At 40.6% G+C, this 24,139-nt stretch overlaps 1 protein-coding gene across 3 annotated transcripts in view; it reads left to right on the forward strand.

Moving 5' to 3' along the window:
- Window positions 1-24,139, forward strand: part of LOC146642400 (beta-1,3-galactosyltransferase 1-like) — a 195,980-nt gene that overhangs the window by 63,942 nt on the left and 107,899 nt on the right. For 2 of the 3 annotated variants that reach the window (XR_014909595.1, XM_085398214.1), the window contains exon 2: window positions 16,638-16,693. The gene's annotated coding sequence lies outside the window, so the exon portion shown is untranslated. Of the gene's footprint in view, window positions 1-2,317; window positions 2,899-16,637; window positions 16,694-24,139 lie in introns of those variants that run through there. The other variant, XM_085398215.1, reaches the window with a different exon arrangement.

The following is a 24,139-nucleotide window of genomic DNA, read 5'->3' on the forward strand; positions in this document are numbered from 1 at the left end:
TATGTCAGAGTAGTATATGGATGATCTAATAAATTTGTTAAGCACTGTAAACACACAGTTTGACCAAACTCAGACAAAAAAAATTAACAAAAGGATGACAAAACCCCCAAAATAAAACACTACACACCAAAATCTTATTCCTTCTATGAAACATGGTGGCGGGAGCATCATGGTGTGGGGCTGCTTTGAAACCTCAAGGTCTTGATGGCTTGCAGGCCGATATAGTTTATGCAATTGGATGTCATCTAAAATGAAAAAGCCCTTCTCGTTCTGAATGTATCTGCACTTCTCTGACAGTAACGGTAAGGTATACACTATAACATCTGGCTCTGTACCTGTAAATATTTGGAATGTTAGAATTTCAAGTCATTTGGTGGCATCTGCCAAAACACGCAGAGCTCTTACTATACCAAATGTGTGATTGCGTCTCTCTTAATAAACTTTAGTTATAAGATAAGATAACCTTTATTAGTCCCACGTGTGGGACTAATAAAGGTTATCTTATCTTATCCTTTCTCTAATGTTAGTGTTAAGTCCAGGCTGTTAGTCATTACATCAAATGATTACTTTGGCAGTCTGTGTCACTGTGCCAGATAAGACATTTAAACAGCATTTATGTAATTATATAATCACTTTGGACTGTTTGTGACACAAATTGTTGATGGATGGGAGCAGGTGAAAAGATTGTTTGTTCTCTCTTTTAAACTTTTGCAAACCTGGTTTGATACAAGAATTATTGGCTTTTTACCTGCAAATGATTTGATTGCGATTACAGTACAGCTGGGTTCAGTGTTTCAGTTACAGGGCTGTACGTATGGTACACAGAGTGCAGAGGCGACTGTACCTCCACGGTAGCAGCAGTTTCTTCACTGTTGTGTTATCGAAGCTGTGTTTTAGATTACATTTTGTTTGCACACCTGCCCTTTAATGAATTTCACAGTCTGCATTCTTCTATTTTTAGTGAGTGCAAGTGAAACACTTGGGCTGTGAAGCTCTGCACCACCATGTCACCTTTGCTTTTTCTATTATTAGCCTCATGTATGCTTTAGTGTGAAAATACTGACTTTAAGATAAAAGATACTTGTTAGTGAAGGTTTCATTCAGATATGAACCCAAAACTGTGATTACTGGAACTTGCCTAACATTTCTTTGTCTTGGCTCGAGGTCATCATGCCATCAGGCAGGTGAAAATGTGGGACTAGAGGCAACAAACCAAAAGAGTCTATCCAGAACCTTTACTGTTTTTCTCGGGATTGTTAACAGAAAGAGATGTCCTGATCATCTTTTGATCTTATGCAGGCCTTCTTGTACATACTGAACCTTCCGTTTGCCTTTGAAACTGCAAATTGTGGAGGCCTAACAAAGCGTTGAGCGTCCTTCTTGGAATTAGTCGTTTCTTCATTTGTGTCGTTTCTTATCGTGCCAATTGCGCTGGCACTGAGCAACATCTCATTTAGAACTCTTTGTCCTTGTAAAGCATTAACCTCCACCAGTTTGCCCTGCAGCTACGAGGGATCCAATCAACTTGCATGCTTTGTCAACTCCCAATGTCTCCTTCATCTGAGACTGTGACACAAAGAAATTAACACGCTGCATATTCATCACCATTACTTGCGAGGAGACTATGAATTTAATTGAATATATAATAGCACAAGGGAGTGAAGCAGGCCTCGCCTCATTGCTTTGTTAAAGCATGGCCCAGTCAATGGATCTCTTCATGGGAAGATAACAAATGCTGGGCTGCAGAGATGTCACATGCAAATTCCTCAACGGAAGCTCTGAGTCCAGCCATTCTTCTGAAGTGAAATTCTGCTTCGAGATCTGCGGAGCGATGATAAACAAGGAACTTGGAGGACGTAGTGTAAATAACAAGATTAAATCATGGGCCAAGCTGTGATTGAAACGCTGCCCTCTGGCCCTGACCGTTTTAATAAATAAACAGAAAATGAGAGTGCCTTTACAGAGCTGGATGTTTAATACAGCAGGATCACTGTTCTTCACACTTAGATACTACACTGCTGGTGCTTCAGTAGAGTGATTGCAACAGCTAACTGTTAGCAGTGAGGAATGAGCCCTTAATGCCAGCTAAAAGCTGCACTGACTGAAAGAAAAAGCCCACTACGATTAACTGCAGGGCTGAGTGGAGGGAGGTGGTGGCTGCTTGGCTGAGAAAAGACTTTGGTCCTTCTTGGACTCGAGCCCTTCGTGAAGCATTGGAGCGTGAGGATAAAAGAGGCCAGAGACTGGCCGGATAAGACAGCAGAGTGCGGACCAAGGCTTCAGAACTCTGACAGCTCCCCAGCAGAAAGGAGGAGGAGGGTGATTGGAGAATGAAAGGAGGAGGAGCAGAGGTGCGTCAGAGAGATCAAAGGTGCGCTCATCAAGGGGTTGTCTCTTCTTTACTTTGACAGGGGCAAAGAGGTGTGAAGGGGGGAGTGGGGGGCCGAGACGCCATAGAGCTGTAATAAACCTGGAGAGCACCAAGTACTCCCATCTGTGGCTCAGTCTCTCTATACTTCTGTCAGCATAATATTATATAATTTACATTCTATACACCCTTCCTGAAGGCTATAGGGCTTTGGACCGTGATGTCACGGGGGTGGGCGTGGAAAGGATTTTGGCCTGATCCGCCATTTTGGGGGTCTAAGTAAGGAGCGAAAGCATAGCCATGGTTCGTACTTGCTGTGTGCTCGGCTGCAATGTTCGATCTTACGACCGGCACGGGAATAAGTTTGGATTGTCTTTTTATGCTTTCCCAACCTGGAAGCAACATGAAGGAGCTCATGTATCGGATATTACCAAACGAAGGCGTCTAGCCTGGATAGCAGAGAGGAGCTGATATCAAGTTCTGTTACGTCTCCAGATATCAGCTGGTGTGCTCAAGACATTTTCATTCCGGTAAGTTCTAAATATGTTCTTATCACACTTTATAGCTGAATAATATTATCGTTGGTGGTCTCGGAAGTTATAGAAATTGCGATCAAACATCAAATGGAGTGACTTTGCAGACATATGTGCTATGTAAAGATTCGCAGGAGGAGACAGGGAGGACACAAATTGGCGTTAATAATTTGCCCGATTATCAATGTGTTAATTTGCATCTACTTTACAATTATGGGCACATAATATGATAACGATATTTTAGCAGTTTACTGATAAATGTATAACATTAATTATGGTGGGGGGTGGAAAATGGCTATTTCACTCGATGCACTCCAGCTGACTTACTTTGACGACGTACTCAAGAGTTTGGCGGCTTGAAAATAGCCAAATCTTGCACCCAGCCATTTGTAAATTGGATGTGCGCCTCCAGTGACTTGTAATTACGAAACTGGTTCGCAGTGTAAGCGCTTACTCCACAAACAAGATAGGTGAAGATATCGGGGTAGGACAGTGGCGGTAAGTCGTCTGGGTCTTTACTCCACTGCCGTATGTCATATGGGTCCAGATTTGCGATGCACTCTATTTTTTTTCAAATACCGCTGCTTCGCCTCTGGACGCAATCGGTCTCTATACCGTCCGTTTTCTTTTGAGCTGCTTTTAAACATGTTTCTTGTCGTCGTCGCCGTTCCAACAGTGAGTTTGTTTGGATCGTAGACCCCGAAAATGGCGCCGCGCTCCCACAATGCATTGCGGCGTGACGTCAACTCCAAAGCCCTATATATATTTATATTTATGCATGTGCAGTTCAATAAAGCCTAGGCTGAAAACCTATGTATTATGTTCTATAGAATAGTTTGATAATAGAACGCAGTCAGCTTTTTACAGTTATATCAGTTAGTGTGTCAAACTTGAGTTATGTAGCAGAATTCTACATGTCTGTGCAATTCAAAGTGTTTTACAGCTGAGTGACCACCAGGTAATGAGTTTTAATTTTTATATAAATATCCACAAATCTAGATTGAAAAGACGAAGAGACAAAATAGCAGTCTAAACAAAGGTAGCTTTGAAGTTTGCATTTGAAGGAGATGTTTTATGGCTTTCCTTTTGTCACATATACACTCTTAAATTGTGGACATTCACATTAAATGTGGTTAAGGTTTCAGGTCAGTGTATCTGCAAGTAATCCCTCTGAGCCCTTTTTCTTTTTCTTCTCTGTTGTTGGTTCTGAAAAAGAGGGGATATCCCTGACATGGTCATCCCAGATACAGAGTATTGGCTGTAAGCACAAAAGCCCAATCCACCTGCTGTCCTGGTAAACCTTCTGACTGGCTGCCCCTCATCAACCTTGTGTTTGTAAAGCAGCCAGTCAGAAGATATTTGGCTTTAAGGGAGAGGCAATGGAGCTAATATGGCTCATTTCAAGGTGAACTAGAAGGCTGTAGTACAGTTCAAGAATAAAAATGAATCTGGGATTAAGCATGATATGTCCCCATTACTGACAGCAATACTTGCAGCTGCTGCTGAGTGTACGTGTGTACAGCAATTAATATGAATTGAAGGTGTGCCATCTCTTTACTTTTCCTTTCACTAGTTTGTGTAATTTATTTATTAATAGATTTTTAGGGGTTTGCTGAAACTTGAGGGAGCAGCTAATTGCACAATACTAGAATTATTATAATTTATACTGATTAGTTTGATGTGGGATTCATACCTTGTCTGCACAGTCATGTGTCAGATGCAGTGTGCTCCACTAATGGTGTTTAGATAAAACTTGTGCATCTCGCAGCAGTACCCAGGCTTCAAATTGACAGGCTGGCCCATCAATAAAACCAGAAGAACACTCAACCCATTGCACAGTGGGATTGGGGTAACTTGCTAACTTGTGGTTCCTGCTGAAAGGCAACTAATGTAGCGTTGTAACAGGGAAGCTGGCATACTTCCATTTTCCATGTTCAAGAATGCCTTGGAGAGTGCCTCACTCATTAAACATGGTCATTATGAACTGAGAGGTTACAAAGGCGATCTGGGGCGAAATGACCCATTTCTGTCTCCCAAGTGCAGCTTGTCTGCACTGCAACACTGAAGGCAGAGGGAGGAGGAGGAGGAATAGAGTCAGGCTGACAAATGTGAAATTGTCTTGATTTCCTATGCATCAACAGTTTTGAAAAATAGGCAGACTAAAGAGGGCCATCTCTAACATCCACTGGTAAAACCATCTATAAGATGTGAGCACAAAGTGTTTTATGAATACTGTAGATGGATGTTGAGCATGTCTTCACCTGTGTTCTCTGTTGTGTAACTCTGTTCCATAACTTCACATTTTTCATTTATTTTGCTCGGACCGTTTCTCAAACTTTGTTTTGAACGTTTGCTTTTGACTGTCATTAGCTGACATTTGATGGCTGCTGAGGGTTTCTAGAGAGACCTAAATCTTTGTGTTCAAGGACTTAATTGACGGGATCTCAGATTCTAATGGGACTCTTAATTACAGCTTTGACAATTCCATGAGCTTTAAAAAGGTCAACCAATTAAGCATATAGTTATATTAAAAATACTGGGATTAAAACAAGTATACTATGTGTTGTCTGCTCCAAGAGCATAATTAGAGTAATTAAGATCTAGGCCATTTCCAATTAGATCCATGTCATTTCCATTAAAACGGAAAGTCACAAGCATTTCTAATCATTCATCGTATGAAGCTCTTAAAGTAACAGCCACAGTCATAATGAAGGTGGATTCTAACAGACACTTGTTATCAAATTCATCAGGAACTCTGTCGCCAGTTTGATTGCCTGAATGAACTTGTCATGGTCCTGCGTCTGCGACCTAGCGTGTTGTGTTTTTGGTTTAAGTTTTTTTCTGTGAGTTGTGGTTTTCTGTTTGTGTTATATTTATAGTTCCTGGGTTTGGGGTTCCTGTTCTGTTTCTGTGCCTCCTCTGTGTTCTTGGGAAAAGTCATTGTGTTTAGCTTATGTGTCTTGAGTTCAGCCTGAGTGTTTCCTGTTTTACTTTGATAGTCTTGGTCCTTTGTCAGTATAATCTGCTTTACTTCCTGTGTCTCGTTATGTCAGAGTTTTCCCAGACTTGTCTCCCTCCTGTTGTGCGTTTCCCCCTCATTACCTGCTATGTATTTATTAGGGGTGCAACGATACACAAAATTCATGGTTCGGTTCGGTTTGATACTTTGGTGTCACGGTTCGATATTTTTTCGATACAAAAAAATAAAAGCTATACTACACGCTTCTTCTGGGGTATACTCTCAGCAGCATATTAAACATATCAGGTCCCCATAAGGAGAATCATGTGCTAACAGCTGTCTAAATGACTCGGGTAAAGTTTGTAGCATGCGTGCTTGTTGTTTTTGTCTGCTCCCACTTGTCTTTGCACTAGGATGATGTCGGCGTAAATGTGCAGTCATATTCATTGTGTTCCCACTAGTGCTGTCAGCGTTAATCTGAAATGACGTTAACGCCACAACACGGCAAATCTCCGTTAACGAGCTTCCGCGGAACGCCCAGTACGTGGGGCTGGACGGCGTCAACACGTTAACGAGCAAACTGTGCTAACGCAGTAGTTCCCACCATGTAATTGAGCATTGCGTAGCACATCCGACATACTGTTTTACTTTTGTCCATGATGCGCTTACCTTCAGGGTCATACTTCACATGAAGACCAAAATAGTTCCAAAGGTCAGATCTGAATGAGGGTGGGGGAGGTTCAATTTGCCATGTTGCAACGAGCTTAGCTTCTGTCTTGCTAGCTTGCCCTGCGCTCAGTGGATCTGCACTCGACAGTGCAGCCTAGGCGGAGTAGTCGAACGCAGATCCACTGAGCTCTCAACACAGACAGCATCGTCACACACACATACTCCGATGGATGCATCAGAGAGCAATTTGGGGTTAATATCTTGCCCAAGGATATTTGGCATGCAGTCTAGGGGAAGCCAGGAATCGAACCACCAACCTTCCAATCAGGAGATGACCTGCTCTACCGCCTGAGCTACAGCCACCCCAATATTGATACGAGTATCGTTGCACCCCTAGTATTTATAGTGCGTGTTGTCCTTTACTCTTCGTCAGTCTGCCTACTTGTCTAGTTTCAGGTCCGTGCTATTTCATGCTTAGTTTTTCCCAGTATAGGTTTTGGTTAGTTTTCCCTGTTCTGCCTGTTTGTAGTTGTGTACCAGGCAAAATAAAGGCTCGCCTTCTTTTATTATCCATTCTGGTCTCCGTTTGCCTGCATTTGGGTCCACTCCTCACTCACTCCACACGATTTGCCTTTGCGAAACCCGACAGAACTCTTATCAGGTCCAGTCACAACTGTGTCCTGATGTGTGGTATTTATCTGAGAGATATTTCAATTTTTCAGTATTCACTGTGGAAAAGGTTTTGATTAAGTGTTGAAGCATAACTGCAGAAAAAACATTACAGTAATCATTGATCTGTTGTGTAATACATCATAAAATATTTTTAAATATAATACTCAAACATTAAAGAGCTGTGAATAGGTTAAATAATCTTTTAAGATTGTGTATTAATTTTGTAGTCTTGTGGTGTCATATACTCCGATGCGTTCATCGGAGTATGAATGCGTGTGAATGCGGCATGTTGTATAGAGCGCTTTGAGTACTCCGGGAAAATAGAAAAGCGCTATATAAGAATCAGTCCATTTACCATTTACCATATGACACTACAAGACTACAAAATGAATACATATATATATATATATATATATATATATTGTTACACCCCGGCCTAGGCAACCGGGGTGCAACGCAGAAAAACAAAGATAAGGAAAAATAAACCACGAAAGCCCTCCACCAAAATCCCAAAACAAAAATATCCCATAACGAAAGTATTTACAACAGACTATTTATTTATAACAAAACACCAAACTATTTACAACGGGGGAGATCGCGACCATGACACACTGAAACACAAGGCTTAAATACATAGAAGGGGCAATCAGGGAATGGACCACAGGAGGGAAACACAGCTGGGGCAAATTAGACCTGACGAGACAGGGAAACGTAAACTGAAAACACTAAGATAACACAGACTTTCAAAGTAAAACAGGAAACACATAACAGTCACGCCAAAAGCAACACACCGACAACACCAAAACGTAACAGTTCCCCCCACCCAAAAATCAAACATGTAACCCCAAGTGAAATGTTTGATCCAGACAGATGAAGCCGATGAAGGCTGGAGCGGTCCCACGGACCCTCCAGCGAAGGCGGATGAGCAGCCCACCAGCTGCACACACGGACACGCAGCCCGCCAGCTGCAGAAGGCTGGAGCGGTCCCTCGGATCCTCCAGCGAAGGCGGATGAAGGCTGGAGCGGTCCCACGGACCCTCCAACGAAGACAGAAGGCCGAAGCTGTCCCTCCTTCGGACCCTCCAGCGATCCCGGACGAGCCCCCATATGTTACACCCCGGCCTAGGCAACCGGGGTGCAACGCAGAAAAACAAAGATAAGGAAAAATAAACCACGAAAGCCCTCCACCAAAATCCCAAAACAAAAATATCCCATAACGAAAGTATTTACAACAGACTATTTATTTATAACAAAACACCAAACTATTTACAACGGGGGAGATCGCGACCATGACACACTGAAACACAAGGCTTAAATACATAGAAGGGGCAATCAGGGAATGGACCACAGGAGGGAAACACAGCTGGGGCAAATTAGACCTGACGAGACAGGGAAACGTAAACTGAAAACACTAAGATAACACAGACTTTCAAAGTAAAACAGGAAACACATAACAGTCACGCCAAAAGCAACACACCGACAACACCAAAACGTAACAATATATATAATTATTATTAATAACAAAATGCGCGTGCCTTTCTTTACTGGGTTTTGTCTCTTTGTCAAATTACTTAAACTACAAATGCAAGTGTGTGGAATCTATGTAACCATGAAATTATACACAGCAAACAGTTGCATAATTATGGATGTTAATACCTTAATGACACTGTTGTATGGTGGCCTTGAGGGGTAAAATGAGTGCAACTTAAGTAAATACCAGAAATTAGAAAAACCCTGCAAAAGCAAAAGCTGAATAACACAAAGGAAGCAGAAAAAAATGCTGCGAAAGCTAAAAATGAATCACAAAAGAGAGACAGTTACCTAACGGAACAGCTGTTGAAGTGATAAGCACACATCTAACTTTGTACCTATTTCTCTCTCACAACACTGACGAACCCTCTTCTTTTACTGTAAGCTTGTTGCCGTGGAATCCTTCTGCAGCTGGTCTGTCATATTAATGTGTCCCCAGAAACACCTTTGTTATCTTCTGTGAGATTTTAGTTTTTCTACTTCTCTTGTGTTTTGTTTATTTTTTTTCTTTTGTGTGCGGACCTGTCTGGTTGTCATGACACCTATTTTAAAGTCTTTTACGCCTGTAGTTTCGGTTGTTTGGCCGGGACTAAGAATACTTGCAGCGATTCAGTCCACATGCCGTCTAGTCACTCTCAGAAGTCTGATATGATCATAGCTAAGAAAGGAGACATTTATGTAAAGCTGACAGTAGGGCTGGGCAATATCATACCGTTCACGGTAATACCGGTGTAATTTTGGGCCACGATAGGAAAATGAAATATCGCAATAGAATATAGTTAAAACGCGCATGTGCAGTGCCGACGCCATGTGCGGATGAACCAGAATTGGTTTGTAAAAATGCTGCAACTTCAGTGGTGTGGAACTGATTTAGCTTTCGTCTGTCACATACACAACAAAGCACTATTTTTGGTAGAGCATGCTAGCGGGCCGTCGTTATTACCGTGTTGTTTGGAAAATACGGCACACTTAAAATCAATCCTTTGATTTTTCTGAAAATCGACAGTGCCCCTTATAGTCCCGTGTGCCTTATGTTTGAATTCTGGTTGTGTTTACTGACCTCGAAACGATTTTCTGTGGTACACGGCGCTCGAAAATCTGTCAAATGTTTTAGTACGACTTTGCTAAGCTACGAACCCGCACCGCTTGATGGATTGTCGGAGCATTACGGCTATCGTAGGCAGGAGCCTCGCGGAGTGATACGTACTGTGCTTCAACATAATATTACCGTATTGTGTGTGTATAAGCTCTTTTTAAGTTTTGTGGATATTATACATGGTTATGCTGAGGATATGTCGGCCAATTTCCACTGGAAATGCCTTTCGGTTAAACTGTCAGCAAGGAATTTGCACTGTTACATTTTTATATAACTTTAATGCACATAAAAAACAGCTGCTTGTTTAAGTGAAAATACATTGATGGGGTTTTTTGCACTAATAAAGTTGTGGAGTTGTAAAGCATTTTGTCTAGTGTCAATTATATCGTCAATTATATCGTTATCGCAAATTTTCAAATGTATATCGTGGTAAATATTTTTGGTCATATCGCCCTGCTCTAGCTGACAGGTGCTTATGTGAAGGATAGAGCTTTAGTTTGACACAAAACTATATATGATCTGGATATGTGTCAGACTTTCAATTTCAGAATGAATTCATTGAGCAGAGGACTAAAGTGTACCTTGAATTTCCTGTCTCTTGGCACAGGTAACAGTAGTAAGCAGTAAGGGTTGAGCAGAACCTCTGTGACAAAAAATATCAAATATAACTCCTTCCATTAAAGTCCATTTGTGCTTGAACAATTGTGTTTTTATAGATTTAACTAAGAAATGGTGCCAAATAATGCTGCTAGTAACAACGTGCATGAAGATACAATTTCAAGTTGGTTCTTTGCTAAGTTGTCTCTTATGTGTAGACATGATATTGGTTCATCCCTTGAGTTCAGGGGTTTTTTCATGATAATTGACCAGATTGTGATGTCTTTCAGTGGACTGTTTGCATAATTTTACTCTCTGTGTTTTTTTAGGATCTTAATGCTTTCAACTTGTCAGACCATACACAGGCTCTCTGTATTATAAGCACCTGTTTCATGGCTAGCAGCACCAATTATTAATTAGGATTGTCAATAGGATGAGAAGACAAATGATAGTGATTACAGATGTGTCTACTGGCCATTAGATCATTAGCAGAGAGAAACTGATTCCCTAATGAAAACATTACTCTGTTTTTCTGTATTTTGTGGGAATCATCTCACTGAAGCCATTTCACTCTTTTTGTTACTTAATTTCCTTTTGAAGGGCAGCAGTTTATAGCTGTGAATCATGTCTGTTGTAATCACCATGTCTCCATTAAGACAAACTGAAATTTGATTGGCAGTTCATTCTGAAAGGTCAGAGAAACCCTGAAGTACTGGCGGATTTGTGGATTCAGCTAAAGCTTTTATCTCAAGAAAAGTCAACCATAATGAGTTTGACTTTGGCAACCTCAACTTATGATATCCAGATATAATTTATGTTTAAAATATATATTACATGTCTTCCAGAGCGGGGATGAGAGTTGGAAAGACCAATTGAAACACCCTTACAGGAATAATCTGAGCTTAGATCATTGGAAAACAATCAAAAGCAGTGACCCAGGGCTTATTAAAGCTAACAGGAAATGTGGTGCTGAATACAGCAGGTTTTAATTGGCATTAATTCCTCTGTTGTTTCTTTCTTCCTTGGTTTTTAAACAGTTGGGCATTCAACAGTGCTAGGCACTGCTTTTCATATATGTCCTTGTCACTTTTGAGGCTAATTACTGTTGACTTCACCATAGTGCATATTTTCACATGCATATTTGCTTGACATATTTTACCCTAAAAATGTGCAAAGAGCTAATTCTAAATGACAGAGAAAGTTAAAGAATACATGAATTGTAGCACAAGTGGAAACAGTCTAGTAGTCTGGCATGATCAGTATAGTACTTTACTTAGAAACCACAGCCTATGAAAAACAGATATAGTCACTATTTTGACCACAGCCATTTCTTTTTTTATTAATTGATTTACGAGTTAGAAGTGACTACATTTGGATAACAGTTTTAGTGAATGACAGCAGGCATGGTTGTCAAGCTGCACAATCCCGTGAAAAGGGAACATAACACACTTTTTAATGCTATTTGGCTGGGCATTTAGCTGACTTTGATGCCCTTTCATGGGTTTTGGAGCCAGCCTGAAGTTAGGTTTTAGTTAGTGTAACTTTGTCTTCCCATTGTCTTCATTTTTCAGCCCAAGTTGCAACTTGGTTAAAACTTAAATATTGGTGCTATGTTAGTGAATGTTTCTCTTAAATCTCTTAAAGACCCTTGAGTATCATCTATCCCGATAGCTAACTTTTGGTTCCTAGAATTTCTAAAAGTAGAATGGGAGGTCATGTCCTAGTTTGGAGACAGACACTGACGCTCCACTTTTAAGATTAGGAGTGAAGTTTTCCTTTTTGACAAAGGTTGTAGTTAGAGGTGAATTGGGTGACCCAGAACTATTTCTTATGCCTGAAGTATGCTTCAGTGGGATATTTTTTTGACGTCACCAGAAAACTCCTTTTAACCCATCCATGTAACATGACCTGCACCACTGGAGGGGTCTCTGCTTACGTCGTAGGTTACAACATAGATTTTCAACACAAGTATAAATCAAACTTTTGTTGTCCTGCTATAGGCTAAGGCTCCCCATGATGCACTGCATATTTTTTCTTCACTCTCCTTATACATTTATTTAACACTACTGCCTCAGACAACACTCGGCTTGGAACTACGTAACCATATATTTCATCTTTCTTACTGCAATATACCAAAGCTTTTTTCTTTAAATACAACTGTTGCTTGTAGACATTTCAACTCATCCTTCCTCTATCCTTGGAAGTAAGTGAAGTTATGCCAGGAACCCTCAACTAGACTGTCACTGACTCCAGCTAGTGGTTCTTGTTCTGCTTTGCAGTCTCTGTTAACTTAGCATAGCAACAGTTCTAGTTAGAGTAGCTCTTAACTTACAGCAGCTCTTCAGAGCTGAACAAGCACTATGGCCAGCTGTATTCCACGATGATGAAGTAAAGTCCACAGTGGACTCTACAGAGTGGAGAAAAGGGTATGATTGGTCAGCTGGTTAATAGGGAAGCAGAAGATGGTGTTTTATTGGCCACAGAAACAATCATGATTACACAACAAAAAATCTAACACGAAAATCCTATTTCAGAGGACATTTTCATTGGGCCCTTATTCTGACAATTTCTTTGCTCAACACAAACAACACGCAGAATATATTCAGGTAGGGTCGGGGCATTCTCATCAGTCACATGACCTTAGAAATGATTCCTACAACAGAAAACCACAGCTGAGTTGTTCTCCCAAAGGGGGAGAGAGATACAAACTGAAATGGTTGTTGGCAGCACAAACTAAAGGTGCATTTGCTTTCCCTTTATTATTCCTCGTTGTTGAATAATTAAGACCCACTGTTATTTCTCAGCCACCCACTGTAATGATAGCAATAATTCATATTATGCTGATTAGCACAGTGACGGGGGGTGGTAATGCATTGCAAATGGCCCGTTTTTTTTTTCTTCCCAGGCATCAGAAAAATTATGTTAATGGAAAGCAGAAGAATGATTTCACAATGAGGCAAATGTATTAGAAAGAAGTGTGAAATAGCTTCCATAGTAAGGCACAGCTCCACCAGTAGAGCATATATAAAAGGCGATAATAAGTGCATTATTATTATTGAAAGGTACAAGGTGACTGCTAATCAGCTGACCCACTGGAACTACTGCAAGCATGTTACGTGCGTGTTTGTTCACACTGTGAGAGATGGTTTTTGGTGCATAAGTGGCTTGTTAATGGAGGTATGTGATTACTTCAGAGCTGAACTGACAGCTCGGTGTATCTAAGCTCCTATCGAGTGACTGACTCAACACGACGGCTGAGACAACCCACTCAGGTTTGAGGGCAGGAAGTTCTTCCCAATTACTTCTACTGCTTCCTGCCTGTTAGCAGTGGTAGTGACAGGCCTCCATCCTGACTTTGACGTGGTGCTTCCTCTCTCCTATAACCTTGACAGCAGTGTGACAGTAACTCCGTCATGCTCTCTAGTGCAGGGGTCGGCAACCCTGGGCACCCCAGGGTTAACTGAAGGGTTAACTGATGGTGATTTTTCGTTTTTATGGGCCGATGGTTTTTTTTGTTTGTTTGGTTTCTTTTGTAACGGTATAAACAATGAAAGGTGGTGGATTGGCCAGATAACTCAGTTGTTTGGTGGTGGCTATGCCGGAGCTTCCACAGAGGCCAGCAGGTGGATGAGGGAAAGGGGAGGCAGGAGAAGGAGAGATCCGAGGCGGCCGCTTGTCAGGTGACCTGAACTTCAGGTAAGAAGTTATGACCTGCAGTCTATCTGGGTCAGATATAAACCAAGTTTAGGTGGAGTTTATTTTCGTTGTGCTGACTTTTTACTGTCAGTTACAATAACTCGTACTGTGTACTAGCTAGCATGACAGAATTTCTATACAGCTGGGTGGGTGCTATGATGTTACTGATAGTGAACTTTATTCATAAGGTTAGTTAGTAGAGTTGCCAACCGTCCCGTAGAAAGCCTAATCGTCCCGTATTCAGAGAAAATATTACGCGTTTTGAGCCGAAAAGGAGCACAGTTTATCCCGGACTTCAGCTAGAATGGAAAAAGATACAAAGCTGGAGTTATTCTGCGTCTTCACGCTGTCAGCTGCCTCTTCTTCTCTCATTCTCTCCCTCTCCTGTTGCTACTTCAGTCGGGAAACTGATCAATGATCGGCTGATCGGCTTTTGTCTCGTTTGTTTATCGCCCATTTTGCACCAGAAAGAGGAAACCAGCGGATGTTGCGCTAAACAACAGCAGCACGTTTAAGCTTGATAAGCTGTTGTTAGAATTTATTTAATATTACTTTCTAGTATCAGCTGATGTTTGCTGGAGCCACAGCTGTAAAGCTGCTGGTCATGGTATCGGTTTGGATATGTGGTGAGAGGGAAACATGAAGATGAAACCAGGAGATGTCCTTACTGAATCATCAGAGCTGAACAGGTGATGGACAAACAGGTTTACATTTTAGGTGACATGAAATCAAAATCAAATCACTTTTATTGTCGCATCACATGTGGTACTGGTACATACAAGTGAAATTCTTGTGTGCAAGCTCCACGAGCAACAGAGGTGTGCAAAAATACAATAACATAAGAACAAGCAAAATATAAGAATGGGTAAATCTGAGAATTATATGAATAATATATGTACAATATAAGAGTGTATGCGCATTACTGAATGTGTATACTAAATATGTATATCTACGTGTGTGTGTGTGTGTGTGTGTGTGTGTGTGTGTGTGTGTGTGTGTGTGTGTCTATCTATCTATCAATCAATCTATCTATCTATATTTTTTAAAAATTAAATGGAATAAACAATAAAATAAAATATACAGAGGTTGGCAGTTGGAAATGTGCAAAACAAGTGGCATTTATATACAGTATGGAGTGCATAGTGTTGAAGTTCTGGTAAGTGAAGGTGAGGTGTCTATGAAGTGTTCAGCAGTCTGATGGCCTGATGGAAAATGAATGTATGTAATGAATACAATATCAGGGCAAATAACAAAGTCCATGTATGTACTATTCTCTTAAAGGTAAATACTGTTGTTAGAGATTTATTATTTTCATTTTAGAGTTACTAGCTGTGTAGTTCTGTAGTAAAAGATGGAAATATCTCAGAGACCACCAGAGAGCTGAAATCATGAGTTGATAATTAACTAAAACTGAACCTGAAGGGATTTTAATTTGATTTGAAGTTTGATTTTGGCATGCTGTTTTAATAACAACAAATAAATACATTTGAGGACATCACCTTATGTTCCTGGGCTGCTTCATTGGGAAATGTTGACAATTCTATGGATGTAAATATTGACACGATAAAAGGTGGACATAGAAACTGTGATGTCATCCATTAGCTTGTTAAGTCCCAAAAGCACATGCTGGGTAGAATATTGCCATCAACGCATTTTACAGCTGTCAGTCCTGCACTGAGTCATGAGTATACAACATACATGGTTTATTTTCACCATGTAGTACCTGCCTACTAAAATGGGAGTGATGAATGTGGTGAAGGAGTGATTTCAGACACAACAGGAGGACATCCAAGCAGGTCATATTGATGTCCTGTGACTGAAATATTTCCTTTTCACATAATTTTCAAATTAGGCTTGTATTACTTGGTGCTGCACACCGGGTAAAAGAAAACATGAAAGTGTTGTGAAATTTACCATGTGCAGGCTCAGCATCTGCCACTGAGGCTTATTAATCAATTGAAAACCTTAATTTGATAGGAGAGAATTTCATTTGACCTTTTCCGGGCGTGAGTGGGTCTTGAATGATAAGTTCTCATGAAAGAGCATATGCCGATAAATCCCTCCACTTTCTCCTCCTGTTTGTTGCCACAGTTAGGGGAGATAGTGCCGGTGGCTGCAGCATACTGATCAAGCATTGGCTGATTACACTTAAAACTCACGTCAAGATCTATTTGAGTTCAGCTGAGACTTTACATGAAGGAAAGCGTTTGTGTGTGCACAGTTTAGAGAAGTGCAAGCTGATTCTTTGTTTTATTTTCTGACAGAATGGGTTCAGCTTTTAAGTAAATGAAAATTCATTTATTCTAGTTAAAGAGATTCTTTTTAGAGATTCCCGGTGATGTTTCAGCCTCAATAAAACACATTATTTAAAATGTTAAGACTTAAGTCTGAAAGCCACTCATACTCCATGCGATATAATCTGCCATTGTCCTCTCCTGTATACTTTATTTCTTCAAGTCTCATTACATCGTCTGACCTGCCGCTTTCTCTCTCTTTTTTGTGTTTTCATTTTTACAGGGATGTTATGAAGAGACGGGGCACAAATTACATTGGATGAGAGCCAGCTGTGGCAGGTATGGTGTGCTACACTGACCTCAGCTTCCTGTCCGTTTGTCAAATTGCTGCTCACTCATGGGTGTAGCCTGTTTCTGGTTTTAAAAGGGTTTCCATAATAGGCAGACACAGTGGTGGTGTATTTCAGAGCTTTTGGCTGGAAGAAAGCCAAAGGGAGTTGAGAATTGAAGTCTTGAATAAAACCTATTGTTGCTTCTGAGGTTCACCGGGCCAATCTTGCTGTTTGATGAAGCAGAGGCTTTATCACCCCTGCATGCATTTAAGTCTCTTGTGTTCTCTTTGTCTTCAAAGAGAATGACTAAATTAATAATTGAAGAGAAAACACGGTGTGTGGTGCCTCCCAGTATATCAATTTCTTTCTCAAGACATTCTTGTCTCCCTGTACTGTGGGGCCAGAAATATTAATGCACTGCATATTATAATGATGCATATATGGATAAAAGTACAAAATGTCAAAATGTTACAAAACAAGTGCAAATGTATTTTGTTACTATTTGTAGGTAGAAGTTTACGTTACTTTCTACTCATCAAGTGCATGAATTACACAGTGATTTTGGGCTTTTTCTTTGATTTCTTTGAACTGTTATTTTTCAATGATCAAATAGCATACATCTTTAATGAATTAAAAAAAAGAATTTTGTACACAAGTTTGAATTTATTTAGGATTTTCTCTAACACATGCAGGGTAAAAAGACTTCAAACAGCTCAGATATATGCTACACCCTTCTACAATGTCCTTTAACTTAAGTTAAGAAGCCAAGGCTTCTTAACTTAATTATAACTGACTACATCTGGTAGCTTCTCTCAAAGGTATAAAGGGTGATATTTACTTGTTTTATTCATGTTGTGTCGCACAAATCTTTTGCTATATAAATATTTTACCATTGTCACATCCAAAATCCAAAATCCAAACGTCCATTGAAGTCATTGAATCTACAGCAATATAGTTCTAGCAAATTATAATAATGGATTTATTTGCCCTTCTTTAAACACATCACAGACTCATACAGGCACCCCTCCAAGAGAGGGGCCTGCTATCAAAGCCAAATTTCGAGGAGCAGGTTTAAATCCTGAAAAGTAATTTGATTTGATGAGATCTCAGTCATCCTAGGTGATAACACTATCCTAAACCCAATTTTTGGAGAAGGCCAAAATAGATGTGTTTTTTTTTCTTTTGTTTTTAGAAAAAAAATATTAATATTTATTGATTGGTTTCAGAATTATTCTCCTCTAAATGCACAGTAAATTTAGTGGATTAAACTTAATTTCCCTATGAAAGGTAGTAAGGTGGAGTATATTGGAAAAACGCATCTAAGCCCACAGTTTGTAACTGTAATTTTTAACTGTACTGTATTCACATTTACAATACTACTACTGCAGTAATAATGCGTGAATGTCATCTCATGGCACATCTGAACATCAGGTTTGTTCTATACCTTTATTTTGCAATCTGTCTGGTGACAATACAAAGGTCTGGATCAAGGCTCTTGCTTTGAGTTCTTACTACTGGGCTGTGCACTAAGTGAAAGAATGAGGAAAGTCTTGTAATAAGAAAAGCAGAATGCTTCTGAGTGCACTGAAGTGATGGGAAATATATGTTCCCATCTGTTAAGTACTCAACAGATGTAAGGAGTAGTGCTAAATGAATGGAGGCAGTTGAGTTAGAAACATCTTAAAGAGATGATACTTCCTTCAATGTTCATTTTGTTATTAGCCATCATAACCATGACACTTTGTCTAATAATTTTCATTAAGTTTAAATGGTTATGGTGTAATTAGTCATAACATAAGGATTTTAGTAAGTGATGAAATTACTTTTAATGTGGCTTCCTTGCAAAATCAGTGTGCTGCCCTCTTGCCATCACTGTTTCCGCCTTGTGTCTTTTTAAAAGAAAAATAGGTTTGAGATTGAAAGCTTCTTCAGAGAGAGAGAGTGCAGTAACAAAAAGAAAAGACTGGGAAGAAATATAGATGCTAGTAAATGGCGTCACTTTAGAGACAATATGAGGTTTATCTGAAGTTCACTTTCCTACAGTTTGGAGCTATGTGAAATGGGGAGCTTTTCCCCATCTTCAGCCATAATTGTGGTGAACTAGTCTATACTGTTATTTACACTGGGTGAAATCAAGGCTACCTTTGACCAAATAAAATAACTGTTGTCAAATATACAGCCAGAATTATTTAAGTCTATTTAAGTCTAAATAAAGCCTGCAGACGAGCAGTGAGCAGTAGCTAACATTCTTTAATCCAAACACACAAAGACAACAGACAACCAAGCTTGATGGAGCCCCTGCATGTCCGCGGGACAGACGGTCAGCAGAGTCTCCCTGAGCCTAGCATGGCTCTCAGTTAAATACCTTCTCCAGGAACAAAAGGCAGTACACAGCTGTTTCACACCTTAAGGTTCACACTCCCTTGCTACTTCCCAGAGTCCTCGAAGAGACAAAAGACTCTGGTCTGCTTCCCCAAACTTCCTTACTACACCCCCACCATTTGTCTTCAGTATGGGTATCAGACATGTTAAAATCCAGTGGCACCAAGGCATTATACAAAAATAATGTGATTAATACATAAATGAAAGAAATTCCTATACAATCCCACCCTTTGATTCTTATATCACATTAAAACCAGAATTTCTTTCCTGACATTCTGTATATCACATCAACATTATTGTACACTTAAAGGAGTTTCACACTGTGTATCCTCACTTCACTGTTTTCCCACCACCCTTTGTTCATCTTTAATCTTCCCCACAATCTAAGCTCTCACATGCAAATGGCAGCAACAATGATACAGAGGAAAGGTCTTCTCCAGAGTGTCAAAGTACTTTGCATGGCAAAGTGAAGCAGCATTAGGTGGTCATTCCAGTCACGGTCATGGCTCCTGGTGTCTGTGCCGTTTACAGAGTCATAATTCCAACGCTGATCTCCCTCTGCGCTGTCACCTTTGGAGCTTGGCACGCTCTCTCCATTCCTCGATTTCTGTTCCAACGCGGCTGTAGATTTAAGGCAGAGCACGTCGTACACCTTAGTTGTCTTCCTCAACTTCAACGGCGAAACTCTTTCATTTTATTTAAGATTTTGCTGTTCAAAATCTCCTCGTGACAATCCTTTGGAAGCCCAGTGGTGCAGCCCACTGTCGTTTGTCTGCTGTCCTACAGATGGTTCCTGCTTCTCAATGGTCCTCTTGAAGCCTTCTCTCATGGTCATGGTCTGCATCTGCGCCTCAGTCAATCCTTCCATATCTCTCATGTCGCGGTCTCTGCAATTTTAAAATGAAAACTTCCCCGGAAAACCCTCTTTTGCCCTCTGTCAGCTTATCACAATTGGACATGCACAATGAAGTTGTGCATTGTCTGTTAAAAATTCCCAGGGCTTCTCCCCTGGAGTAGTTTCACTCCAGGCCCTGTTGTAAGAAAAAACATTAGCCAGTGGTGTGTCCTGCTGTAAATCATGTGATTAGATCCCACGATTAACCCTTTGCTGTGGAAAAAGTGATGTAGATGTTAACGCTGCGCATCTGTATGCACACTTTCTCACAGTGACCTCTGCACTGTAAACAATACAAGGTCATGAATAACACACCGCTGGTAAATTCACAGACACAGAAAGTGGCAATTAAAAGGTTAAATCAGCACGGCCCAAAAGCTCATGCAACCTGTTGCTGTTACCTTTCTGCTCCTGTAAAAAGAAACATACATACATCCACCCTTTTGTCACTGTCTAGGTGGAGGTGCAATCTTGCATACTGGTGTCCAGTCAGTCAACAGTCAGTCCCCATTTTTTATTTGCTGACAGTAGAACCTCTCGTGATGCAATAAGTTTCTACTGCCAGCAATGACGTCATTTCAAAAAAAGAAAAAACAATTTAGACTGGATTACCTCGCTGAATCCTTTTTGACAGGGACTTGTTTTCTGATTGTCCCAAATAAGTGGCTTTCTCCCGAGCCCATTTTAATTTTGGAGAACCTCACTTGCGATTGGTCAACATGTTGTGTAGTGCTTTCGATTCCGATTTTGCAGGCCTGCTTGAAAAAGAGAAAATTGCCAAGCAAAAAATCTCAGTGCACTGTTAAAATCAAAAAATATGAAGGCCTCTTTTTAGAAGTTGTCTAAGCATACTCTTTTAGAATAATAGATCAAAACTGGCAGGTTCAAAGTGGTACCAAAGGAAAATGCATCAGTAAATCTCCAAAACTTTCATCCACCAGTCACACCTCACACAACAGCAATATTCTATTAGATAATGAGTGTTTGTTTTCCCCCATGTTCCCAGCTGTGTGTCATGATAAGACCTCCCTCACACATCAGAAACCAGAAACTCAATAATCTATTAGTCTCCACTCATCTGACCCTCCTGCAGCATTCTGTTCACCCCTGCAATGATTCATTCATCCCTCCCCAAAAATAATACTAGTTCACTAGTCTATGTATCACTTCTTAACCCACTAAGTGAACCGGACAAGATGATGGTAACAGAAATGCATGCTTAAAATACTGTTTGATCTTCATGAGCTTCATTGCATGTGTGTTTGTGTTAGTAGGATTAATGCATTTTTCTGTTTGTGTAATTTTTGTGTACCTCTCCTCTTTGCGGTGCTCCAGACACTTTTCAATTCTCCATGCAAGGCAGTCGTTTTTACTCCCAGTTTCCTAAACCCAAATTTCATTCCCACACTAAAACAGCCTTCCTCCATGTCCTCCCCTGCTCCTTCCACTGTGGTGTCATCTCATCTCCCCCCCTTGCAGCAGTCCAGTGAGAGTCAGTTGTCTTTCAGCTTTGTCCTGTGTCTTTAACACTCTCATCTTGCCATTTTTGTGCCGAAAGTGGCAAATGTCCAACTCAAGCAGTCTTTTCAAAGGTCCATTCACACACAGTGAAGGTGCAGCTCGTTGGAAATGCACATCCATCCATCCAGTCATGATGATGCCATTTTTCTCCTTGCTGTCGCTGTCTTGCACAGCTGCTGCTGCTGGACCTTTTCTTCACTGCTCAGGATGCTGCTGTGAGCTCTTGAGATCCATCTCATTGGTCTGGAACTGCATTTCTTGTCTTCAGGGAGAGATTCTTGGAGCTTGTGTTCTCAGGGTGACAAACACATGGAAGTTAAGCTGTAAAATAATTCAGCCAAAACTTGGCTTGAGTGTTTCTAATCATGTTAACCTATAATTTGCTTCCGACTGCTGCGCGTGGAAAATTGATCCGGGTCTGCTCTTCACCTGCAAGTGACACACTGAGACATTTTGATCATTCGTCTCCCTACTTGAAACAACACATCTCCCCTCTCTGGTTCTGATCTCCCCTTTCTTAAAATCCCAGAGAGATTTTAGTTGTTCTACGTTGAAAAACACCAAACCCTCTTCCTATTTTTATTGCTTATTTTTATCAACAATTCTGCTAAAAAGAAATTTTTCGTGTGTCCACCCTAGAGGAGCTGGTGGCCTGCAGTACCACCTTCTCCCTCTAGTTGGAAACAACTTTTACACACATTTCTACACTCCTCTCTTTTTTTTTTGTTTTTGTTCCCCATTTTCAACATTTTGTAGCCCCATTTCTCACTGTTTTTACACACACATCAACTTTTCCCACACAACCATTCTCTGCAATCTTACACACCACACATTTACTCAATTCTTACCATACAGTCACACATTGAGTTTTGTCTCTGGCCGCCTGGTGGAGCGCTGCTACTGGATCTAGATCCCATATTTACATTCAGAGCGTCCCCTGCAATGGCCTTCTTCCCTTACCGGCAGAAAAGTGCTAAAATACCGTCACTCCACACACTGTATTGTGCAGACGTGATTATCAACGGTGGACTTGAACCACCGTTCCCTGTGATGGGCTGGTGTTTTTGCAATTACTCTGGCAGACGACTGCTTTTCTTTTGCACAACACAGGAACCGAACACAAGCCTGGGGACTCGAACCCCAGGATTTTCCCTCCAGAGACTCGAACTCCGGAGCAGCAAGCATTTCACCGCTCGGCCAGACAAAAAAACTCCTCATAACTGTATACAAAGTTAGCTACAACTCACCCATCTGCAGCAGTCCCCTCAAAATCGATGATCTCGGTGGTAACTGAAACACACGGCTCTGTGACTCCTCCATTTCCTTTGCTTCAACAGCTGGTAGGACAAAGGTACCTTTTTCCTCAGGGGTGATCAGCCCGTCCACGGAACCGTTGTTCAGCGATCACACGGACCATCCCATCCTCGTCGCCATTTTGTTGTGGAACTTTTCTATTTAGCACCCATGTACTTCCTTCTTCTATCTCAGCAACAGTACAGCCCTTCTTTTAATTAACAGTCAGTCTGACAAGACTGCGTACTGTAAAACAGAACAGACAGGTTGCTGACATAGGATTCAAGTGATTGCTTCAGTTTTTCAAGTCCACTGGGGCTTTTATATCAAAGGCAGTTGCTATTTCAACTTTTAACTAAATTCAACTTCATTTCAATGAAAATGGGCACAAATTAAAATATTAGATCAAATAAAACCAGTGTGTTTCATGGCCGTCTTCCCGGCTTTCTTCAGAGTTATTGATAAAATAGTTCAATAAAAGCCAGATTTTAGAAAGCTGCTGTGCTGACTTCTAGAACTATAGAGCTAACAATGAAAGGTCTATAGAGCCTTCAAAATGTGGAAAATCATTTTAACTACTCACTTCATCTGGACTCAAGAGGCCTATTGGAATTTGTACTCAGCTCAGGTACTGTAGGGTTGACCACAGGTTTTTGCATCAACTATGCTGGGTTTGGTCTGACAGTGCTGAGATCACCCCGGGTCTCATTTTTGATAATTAGAGTTTGCATTGGTTCAGAGTAGTTTAAATGAAGTCTAACATTTTATTTTATTTATTTTATTTTATTTAGCTGTGACAGTTTTGCTGTGCAGTGATGTTACCAATGATGGTGAGAAAGGCACATATTTTTGTGTGCTTCGCTTTTCTTTCTTTCTTTTTTTTCGTTACAGCTTACAAAAGACAAAATCTTTTTACATAATATGTTTAGACGTTTTTATTGGGTCACGCACATTTGGAAATGTCATGGCACTACAACGGAGCACTCTCAGGTCGCCAAAGAAGCACATGAAATGAAAAAAAAAAAGTTATGATTGATGGAGTGGAATTCAAAATAAACGTACTCTTTTACCATGGATCCTTTCCCATAATGCAATTCTGTAGCGCATTAAATATACACCCACGTCTTTTAAAGAAGTCCCTCCCCTTAGTCTGTAATGCAGCCTAAAAAACTCCCTACATATTTCTAACCGACATAAATCTAATACCAGCTGAGTTTAAAAAGGTCCTCCAGAGCCAAAGGAGACATTATACAGCTGTTTTCACAGGCTCAGTAGGCTCATGCCAAAGTGAATTTCAGGATGTGAGATTTCACTATTAACCCCTGCCACAGTTGCTACAAATTCCACAACGCGCTTGTGGCC

The sequence above is a fragment of the Rhamphochromis longiceps genome, linkage group LG23 (genome assembly GCF_057381845.1).
Source record: "Rhamphochromis longiceps isolate RC_006_pf linkage group LG23, R_longiceps_female_GT1.1, whole genome shotgun sequence".
Taxonomy (NCBI): Eukaryota; Metazoa; Chordata; class Actinopteri; order Cichliformes; family Cichlidae; genus Rhamphochromis; species Rhamphochromis longiceps.